General features: G+C 37.7%; 1 long non-coding RNA gene across 1 annotated transcript; it reads left to right on the forward strand.

The window, feature by feature from the left end:
• Nucleotides 1-3,450: 3,450 nt before the first annotated feature.
• LOC105937524 lies at nt 3,451-4,728 on the forward strand. Its single transcript, XR_001166949.3, has 3 exons — nt 3,451-3,716; nt 4,034-4,211; nt 4,297-4,728. It is a non-coding gene; the product is annotated as an uncharacterized LOC105937524 (long non-coding RNA).
• The last annotated feature ends 5,157 nt before the right edge of the window (nt 4,729-9,885 follow it).

Raw genomic sequence — 9,885 nt, forward strand, 5'->3', positions numbered from 1 at the left:
CCGTGCAAAGAGATCGATCCACATAGAAAGACAAAATTTAAAAGTGAAACTTTTTCTTGTGTGTCGTTAGATAAACGAGGTATCAGCCAGAGTGTGAAAATGATGATGGAGTTTAGGTTTTATGAGTGCAAAACTGTTTAATGCTTCTTTTAGCTGTAACCTATTGTAGTTTTCTCTCTGGCAAATATGGTTCCTCGAGGGCTGAGCATAGTGCCCTCACCACAAGAAGCATCTCAAGGGTTTAGGACCGCCATGTAATTATTTCTGTCATCCTACCTAGACCTTGCACCTATCATTGTATTGATTTATAAGATCATATTGTGTCAAAGCGAGCATGTTCCGCAACCTTAAACCAGTTAAGGTTTAAAATACAGAAATACTGCTCTAACTAATAAACACTGTTTATGTGTAAAAAATGTCCTGCAATTTGTTTTGGTTTTATTCAGTAGTTTTTCAGTAAACATCATTCCTGAAATTAAGTTGTATGTTCTAACTTTGGAAACCAAATCTTGTGCAGACCACTAAAGAATATGTTTATTGATTTATAGGCAAAACAAGATAGTTTTAAAGACATTTTAAAGACAGGACCTACATATGTGGTTGAGATATTTTTCTTGTCTTCAGGTTAATTAAACTCTGTTAAACTCCACCTTCAGCACTGCCCCCTATCTATTCACTGTAAATAATGGAGGAAAAAAACAGACAATAAAATTCTATTGAGCATTTGTTTTTCTTTAAACAATCAATGCAAAGTTTTGAAACTACATCCTGCAAAGGCAAGTAAAAGGTTATTTCAAAGGCAGGTATGCTAGTAATATGCCCACTAAAATCCACTGGTCCCTAAATTGTTAAACTGAATTACATTTTTATGTACTGCAAATCTAATTAGTAAAAAATCAAGATCAGCTAACTGTTCTGAATTACTTTTGTCCATCATGTCACCACATGGTTTTATGTGCATTGTGGGGTTTTGTAAAGTAGTAAGTCAGATAGTTGAGCCTTATATTTTCTGTGTTTCGATTATTAGTCTGTAAGACTGATAAAAATCTATATAAGACAGCCATTCTGTTGCTTTAATAAGGTTTGATGCTTATATCTGGGAAGTACACTGATAACGGGGCCTCGAAGGCTAATCAGGAGATCTTTTGTCTTGCTAATCCAGTTAGAAAATCCTTAGTTAGATTTAACCAATGTTATCTGTATTTGCTGTAAATTCCAGTACATTCATTTGGTCTTATAACCCTCTAAATGAATTTGCATCCTCTCTATTTCAGTCATCGTCTGTACACCAGTTCCATTAAGGATCAGCGCTCGCTACGACAAATGGAGATTGTGGAAGCATTAAACTTTGGAGCAGACCTTTTGCAGACCACCTTGGCAGTGACGGGGGCTTTAAATGCGTTCTCACCACGCCGGCAGTGCAGCGTTCACATCACTAATTTGTCAGATCGCTACACTCTTGAGAATCCCAGGTATGTAACGTCCTACATTTGTTATGTGATGTGTTGCTAAACTGACTGTATTTGTTCTGCTTTGGTCCTGAACGCACCAGGACGTACTCGTGCCGGGGAAGCTGCGTTGATCCTCTGCCTCCGAGAATCCTGCCATCCTCTTCCGGGGGCGCAGTGTTCGCAAAGACGCCCCGCACTGGACGCGGGTTTTCTGGTATCGCCACCTACGATCTCCTCGATGGCTCCACGGGGGAGGCCTCTGAGCAAATGGCTGTCATGTTCAAGGTGCCCTATGACTTGAACTTCAAGGCAAACGCGTATGCAGTTGGAGTCTTCGACGTCAACAAGAAGATCAATAAATATTTTTATGAAAATATGACAAGGAATACGGAAGCGTCGGTCACTAAAGGCCGAGCAAAGGGCCCCTCTCTGATTCATGAGTGCCAGAGTGTTACTATCAGAGCCACCATGTCAGATTGTGCTGCTCCTGTTATAAAGGTGCATGTAAGTGACAACTAATAAACACAATTATTACCTTGATTGTTCTTAATTAAGAGCCAGAAACCAGCGACTGTGTGGCGGACTGAATAACAAAGTTTTTCCTTTTTTTTAAAAGGCATTTTTAGATTTAGTTTTTAGATGGGGGATATAGAGATGTTCAACTCTAGTAAATGCAAGCCATTTATCACTCCTACGTCTGATTTCTGTGAATTTTTGGGTCCGATTACAAAAAAATGGGTTTAGACTTGAAAGATTTCTTTGTAGGCCGTCAGGATAAGACATTTGATAGTTCACATCTATTTGTTCTCACAGCAGGAGTTTCATTGTGGTCTTGTAACATGATCAAAGCCAAAGGTCATTCTCCACCTTATTAAATTGACCTCATGTTTTTTTTTTATATATATATAAACCTGGGTGGTTTCTTATATCCATGTTCAGACTTTAAAATTTGGCTGATTTAAAAACGAGTTCCTCTTTCTGTTTCTTTTCCAGTTTTGATTTTATTGCCATTTCTTAACTCAGTGCATTTTTTTTTATTATTTTGTACTCTTGCTTTTCTTATCCAAGAAGCTTTCAGGGAATTGTTTTATGCTGTCCACATCAGAAATAAACCCACCCTTGTCACCAATTCATGTCTTTAGTTTCCTCAATATTTCAATGTGAAAGGGCAAGTCTGGTTGTTATGTAATTGGAGCTAGCATATCAAAAATCTGTTGTTCTTTGTAACATTATTAAACAATTAACTATGGAAAACAGTAATAGAAATGGTTTTAGAACATTTTTCAGCTCGTTGTAATCAAATTGAAAATTGTTTTTTGTTGTTTAAAAAAAAGGGGGGGATTGTTTTTTTTTTTTGCTGATTGTTACAACAAATTAAAGCCCTTTTAAAATACAAGATTTCCCCCAATTACTTGTGTGTGTATTTAGGCAGTCGCATTGAGCGATGCTGGTTATCTGAGCATATTTTGAGTTTGGACCAACACTTGTATCAAGATATTAAATGTTGTAAAATCAACCTGTCATTTGGGAGTTAGAAAAAGGATTTTGGCATAAATGTCACCCCTTCATACTTTATTGCATTATCACCAGTCTGCCATGCATTAACTTCAAATTCATACTGGAAATTAAATCACATGATTGTTTATATACATACACACACACACACACACACACATATATATATATATATATATATATATATATATATATATATACAGACCATGAAGATCATAAAGAAGGTAAAGGTGATAAAAAAAATTGTGATGTTTATTATTTTAAATTATAAGATATTTTTTTCAATCATGAACACTTTGTGAGAAGATCTTTAGACAAAGCAGAGATAGTTAGATTTATTACCATGAGATTACTTCAATTGTGGTAAAACAGCAGCTCTGTTCTCTGTCAGATTGTTTATCTTTTTATCTTTCAGCTTCCCGTTCAGCTGTTACTGATCACCAGGTGATTACAATCATCCAGAGGCTTTTAGTTGGACCAACTACACTCACCTGTTTTTTTTTTTTTCTTTGTCCCTTTACCTCCATTAGGGTGCTTGGGCAGCCTGGAGCCTGTTCTAGCAGCCAGGAGGGAAAACTTGGGCTACAGCCTGGTCAGGCTGCAGGTCGGTCACTCCACGGACTGGACTGTTGAGTAGGAAGGGGAAAAAAACTCTTGACTGGATTACTTTGGTTTCAACATACCTGTTGACGGCCAGCAAGAAAGTATTAGGAACTGGAAGACGTCAGTCCCCAACAAGTTTGAACCAAGGTATAAATAAGCGGTGCACATTTTATAGCGGGCTGTATGAGTTTAGGGCAGTTAAACCTCCTTTTTTTTTTTTTTTTACAACTTGACAAATGAGTAGCTTTTCTTTTTGGTATAATCTGGATAATCTATGTTTAAAATATGTATATGAACATGTGAAGGCACTTAAATGACAAAATTCTTTACAGTCCAGAGCACTCTGTACAGTATATTAATGTCCCAGTTTGTTTTCTGAAGGCATGGAAATTAATGTCTTTGTTCAGATTTTTGTTGTTGTTGTCCAACTTGTAAAGTGGGTCGGGAATGACTTGTTTGGGCAGGCAGTTTCAACGGAAGAAGAAGGATGGATCTGGGGATCATTGACGCAGTAAGTTTGGGAGCTGAACTCTTGCAAGGCACTGTGGAAGTTGGGGGTGCCATAAGAAAAATGACACCAGTTCGCCAATGCAAGATTGACATCACAAACAACTCAAAATGCTACCTTCTTCACAATCCTGGGTATGATGAAGTTTTCAGATCATCTTCCTTTTCATGCTGACTCTCTTGATGCTGATTATCTGCTTACTTCATATTACTCCACCAGGACATACACTCTTGGGGGAAAATATGCGGATCCTTTATCTCCTAGAATTCAACCTTCCTCTTCTGGAGCTGCGCTTGTTTTGAAGACTCCCTACACAGGACGTGGATTTTCTGGTGTCTTCACCTACGACCTTCGTGACAGTTCCACTAGAGAAACCGCCGGGCGCATGGCTGTGTTGTTCAAGGTGCCTTATAACACAAATTTGCGGCAAAATGAGTACGCAGTAGGAATTTTTGATGTTGGCAGAGAGTGTGATGAAAATCTTTATGAACACCTGGCCAAGAATACAGACTTGACAATCGTCAGAGGCCAAGCTAAAGGCCCCTCACTGACTTTTGCAAGCGAAAAAGTCACAATTAGGGCCACAATGTCAGAAAAGTCTACTGCGGTTATAAAGGTTGACTTGGATGATGACTAAAAAGGTTTTTCTTTTTTTTTTTATTTGGTTGTAGAATGCAAAATATTTGTATGTTTTTTTTTTTTTTTTTTAACCTTGATGCTGGCTTGTGAACTAGTAGCTTTAAATGCAACAGCAGGTACAGAAAGTCGGGGGGGGGGGGGGGGGACTCGCACCATATTTTGCCTTTTCTATTATTTCAATCTGGCTGTTTGTAATTTCAAATGGTGCTTTTCTTCAGTAATTTTTTTTTTTTTGGGGGGGGGGGGTGGTTCACGTTAAATACACCTGACACTAAAAATGTAAAAGTAATTTATCACTTTAATCCAAGGTTTGAGCAGAGGAAACTGGCACTACTGCAAACTTGTCACTGCTTGGTTGAACATTTTGGTTGTGAAGATATTTGTTCTTAGCACTAGGGGTCCCTGTTGGTCACTTTGTTTCACATCCTTCCTCTTGAATTAAAAACCCTTGTATTAGTGGGGTTTATTTTTGTTTTTCTGTAACCAGAAATGCTGAACTGCCTTTTTAAAGTTTATTTTAAATATAGTTTTTTGTTCTACTGCTTCCTTCAAACATCAAATATTTATGTGCTGTCAAAAGCCATGATGGAAACAGCTTTGCTCCTGTGTCAGATGTTCCAACGGTCCTCCTACAACTTTGTACCTGGCTTTGCTGATTGATAAATGGCATATTTAAACATGTTATGTTTTCAAGGTGAGGCAAATTTTTATAACACATTTCAGCACAAAGTGCTTTACATGATTTAAAACATAGGAAAATAAAACAGAATAAAAGCAAGTTGGAATAAAATGTAGAAAAAATAAAACATGGGGAAAATAGAAATTAAAAGCAAATATTAAAAACAATTGGACTACAAAGTTGAACTAATGACATTTCAGTCATGCTTTTAGGAATTTAAATGTAAAACTTTAGTCACTGTTCTGAAAGCCTTAATGAAGCCTTTAATGCCATCTTAGAATCAATTGGTTTGGCTCAAAATGTGCACTGACCTACCCATCATTGCCTTCATACTTTGGACCTTGTGCTGACATGACATTGATTAATCTCCACACCCAAAAGAGGTAACATCAAACAATGCTGTAGTAAATTCTACGGTCTCCTCTTTCATCAGTATCACAGAAGAGGGAAGCAATTTAATTTTTTATTCTGCAAAAATTTATTCTTTATTAGAGTATTGCCACCAAATTGTATGCAGCTAAGAGATGTTGGAAGTGGATGGTTGATACTCTTTTAACCAATAACCTTCAGCACCTCTAAATTCTGGTGATGATGTCACAAATAAATCATAAAGCTTGTTGGTCAGTATCAGGACATAATAATAGCGGTGGTCAGGTTTTTACTAGGTTTCTAAAATTATTTAACATCTAACTTCAAACATCTTACAATAGTTTCATTTCCTTGCTGAAATATTTGCTTGGAGAGGAGTTTGCACTGGAGGAATCTCAGACATCCTGTCTCCCCCTTGATGTCCAACATGGGAACAGGATGGAAACAGATTCACGTGGCCTGAGCACCGCATGCAAAGGCACAGACACCAAGCTTGACGTCACCTAAGGTGTATTTTTCTCTCCCTCTGGGTCTCGGTGAGATCCATCTGCTCATCCCAAACAAGAGAGCCCTTCTTGTTGTTTATTCTGCAACAAATTGCTTCTCTGAAAAATAACCAAACGGTGATGTTGACGATATTGAAAAAAACAGTGAAAACTTAAACACAGAATGCATGTAGTTGTGTATTGACTGTGTGTGTGTGAGAGAGAGTGAGAATGGTAGACGGGCACGGGAGCAATTTTGTTCTGCTCTGTTTGGCAGTACATCAGGGTACTTTTTTTTTTTTTTTTTTTTCCTGTTTTGTCAGACTGCACCACTCTCCTGCTCCCCCTCTTCAACACTCACCCATCTATTTCCAAACCTCTGAAACTCTCTGTCTCCCCTGTTTAGTGACAGGCCCTGTTCGCTCCCATCATAACACTCCTGGTGGAATAACTGCTCTTCAGCTTCTTTTAAATTGTATATGGTAGGAGGTATATGTAAAACAGTTCTTGGTGCTTTAGAATAAATAAAAACTGAAGAGGAGAAAGAGAAGGTTGCACATCATAAACACCCTGGTAAAGATGTGTAAAAAGCTTTACTATAAATGAATCTATTATTCCAGTAGCATAATCTGACATGAACAGACTGAAAAGACCCTGGGAGTTACTGGCAAATCATTGATGTGTTGATCCTGTCATATGTTTTTGCTCTTTATCCTGCTAAGACAGACACAGCGTCACAGTTCTTTCACCATATTTGTCAGTGGCCACGAGGTGTTTTTCCACAAACTCTTTCATGCCACAATACCTAAATTGTTTGTCAAAAAGCTTAATCTAGAGGCTTGAACATGTCTGTAAATGTATGCTGCTTCAGCCACACAAACACAATCGTGTTTATATATTTTTTAGTTCGGCAGAATGTTTTACTTTGAGAAATCGACGCTTAGTTGTGGATGATAAATAATCAGATTACTGGAATCTAGACCTCTCCACCAGTCCCCCTGGTTGCTATGGTTGTTGTAATCAAACCTCCAATACTATACCTTGTTGAATCAACAGTGTTTAGTTCCTTGTTTCTCTGACTTCAACAACCTGAAGTATTCCTTGGTTTGTTCACCCCACTCTGGTTATGCCCTGAAATGCTGTTCACATGTAAGGGAGAACACCCAACAATATTTTACCAACACATAACTGCCTGTCCGCCCCACATCCTCACTCTGTCAATCAAGCCACCAAGCAAAAGCGAAGAAAAATAACACTTACTTTCTTCCAAGTTCATATTTTAGCCATTCTGAAATCTCTCACTTGCGGTGTCGGCAGGTGATGAAAATTGTTTTTTTTGGGGGGGGTTCTAAAGGGCGTGGATGAAAGTACAATGAACTCTATATCTCCCACCTTTCTTGCCTGCTGCTGGATTTTTAAGTTTGGTCAGTCCAGCCTAAATGTATTTATCCATTTCCTCCAGCAAAAGACTCATGCAACTATTTCTTTTGCTGTAAATGACCCGTCATTCCCTCCTGCCTTATTAATAAAAATAATAATACATTTTATTTATAATGCACATTACATTTCAAAGAAATCTCAGTGCTTGTTGTCTGTATCCGTATGTTTGAGTGACATTTGCACCCACTTAGCTCAACTGCCAGGTGCGTGACTTTGATTGACAGGCAGCATCATGAATTAATCTGATTGGATGAACAACGAAGAATGACAAAAAGGGGCGAAATGGCCGAGGGCGCAGAGAGCTACACCCTGAGTAGAATGTTTAAGTAACCAATGAAGTCACATAGAAGCCAAATGTTTCAAAACATACATACACACCTGGCCAACATCCTTCACCATTAAAACATACGAACTTTGACTTTTGATTTTTCAGCTTTCTCGTTCCATTTTGGGTATATTTGAGGTTATTTTTGTGTCGGTCTGACACATTTTATCAGAGAACAGATGCAATAACTATTTTTTATTTTGTAATTTGAGGGAAAAAGTATACGAAGTAAATAATGTTAATGGGGTGACGCCTAACCGCCCCATCTACTTACAAGCCGCTACTGCTCACCTGTGATGTTAGATTCTCAATAGGACCAAATGCAAATGGACCAGAGGTAAAGAGTATTCAATAACAAAGGCTAAAAACATACAGCTATGTATAATGACAACAGGACATGAAGCATGGATGGGGAAACGAGTATACGACAGGGACCGACAGGCATGGTAACGGAAGAAACCAGCAGTTCACAGAAAGAAGTCAAGGGCTTAAATACTGAGTTAGGAAAGGGATATGAGAATTAAACCAAATGAGCTAACCGGAAGAATTTGGTAGTGGTAGTGGCATAGAGAAAGGCAGTGAAGCTGAGGAAAAGATACTATTTAACATGAGAGAAGCAGAATACAAGGAAATAAACTTGAAAACTCAAACACAAAGGGCTGAAGTAATAAGGCAGCATCTGACAAAAAACATTGAATATGGAATGGACAGAAAGATCTAAATAAATTAAAAAGAAATGGTGAAAACGCAAACAAATGAAAACCATAACCTAACACAGGGCTCATAACATCGCCACCCTCCACCGCCTGAACACTGACAAATCACACCAACAGCTCAATTATAGTCATCTCTTTTTCCCACCTGAGCATCGTTAATACTTCTTCTCTCTTCCACAACAGTCTCAACCTCGTCTGTTTAGAAATTCAAGGCTCGTTATTTTCATCTAGTACCAACAAATACCTTTTAAACTGGCATTCAAGTCTCCAAGTGTTTCATGCACTCTGCTCAAACCTTTACAAAACAGGACCTACTCATCTGACAAAGACAAAAGGGTCTAGTTAAAGTTTGTTAAAGCAGGACAACAAATAGCTTCTCTTGGGGTATAGATATTTTCTAATAATTCCCTTTGTCGCTCTTTGCAGCGATGAGAAATCTTTTCCATCTCTATCTACTGTATTCCCCTTACTGTGTTTGGTGGTCAGATAAATACAGGTCCTTGTCCTGCCCAATGTACAAAGGATGAAAGCAAAAATGTCTGTCATGTCTAAGTCTACCTAAGACAAACAGTAATTGATGAATTACAAATAGAGGTTTGTTGAAATTGTTTGATGTTTGAAAAGGTAATATATAAAGTAAAAAAAACTAACTAAAACTGCATTTAGAATAAAGCAATTGTTAGGGGTCCTAACACTTGTGCTATTGGGAATTTTACAAAATACAATTATTTCCTAGCATAATTTCTTTCCCCCACTGGACAAATATAGTGAAATTAAAGAGCGGCTTGTTGCTCATAATTACCTGCCGTGCACACAAATATCTCTGTGTAGCACATGTTTGTCATTCCAAATCCAGAATCCATTAGTGCTGAAAGAAACAGAGCAGTTTAATCACTGGAATCAGCCTTTGCTGCTAATCATTTTATATAATCCATTTTAGGAGGGGAGTGGGATGTCAGTTGGGTTAATGTCAGAAACATGTGATTATGAAGGACAGAGAAAAAAAAACTGTCAAAACAGAGGAAATGTGTGTATAATTTATTATTTTTTTGGTCTGGCCAAAAGAATGTTTAGCATAGATTGCTTATGCTAAACATTCTTTTTATTTTCCCATATTTATTATTGCAATAATAAAGTTATACTCAGAATATAACT

Source organism: Fundulus heteroclitus, chromosome 13 (genome assembly GCF_011125445.2).
Source record: "Fundulus heteroclitus isolate FHET01 chromosome 13, MU-UCD_Fhet_4.1, whole genome shotgun sequence".
In the NCBI taxonomy this organism is placed as follows: domain Eukaryota; kingdom Metazoa; phylum Chordata; class Actinopteri; order Cyprinodontiformes; family Fundulidae; genus Fundulus; species Fundulus heteroclitus.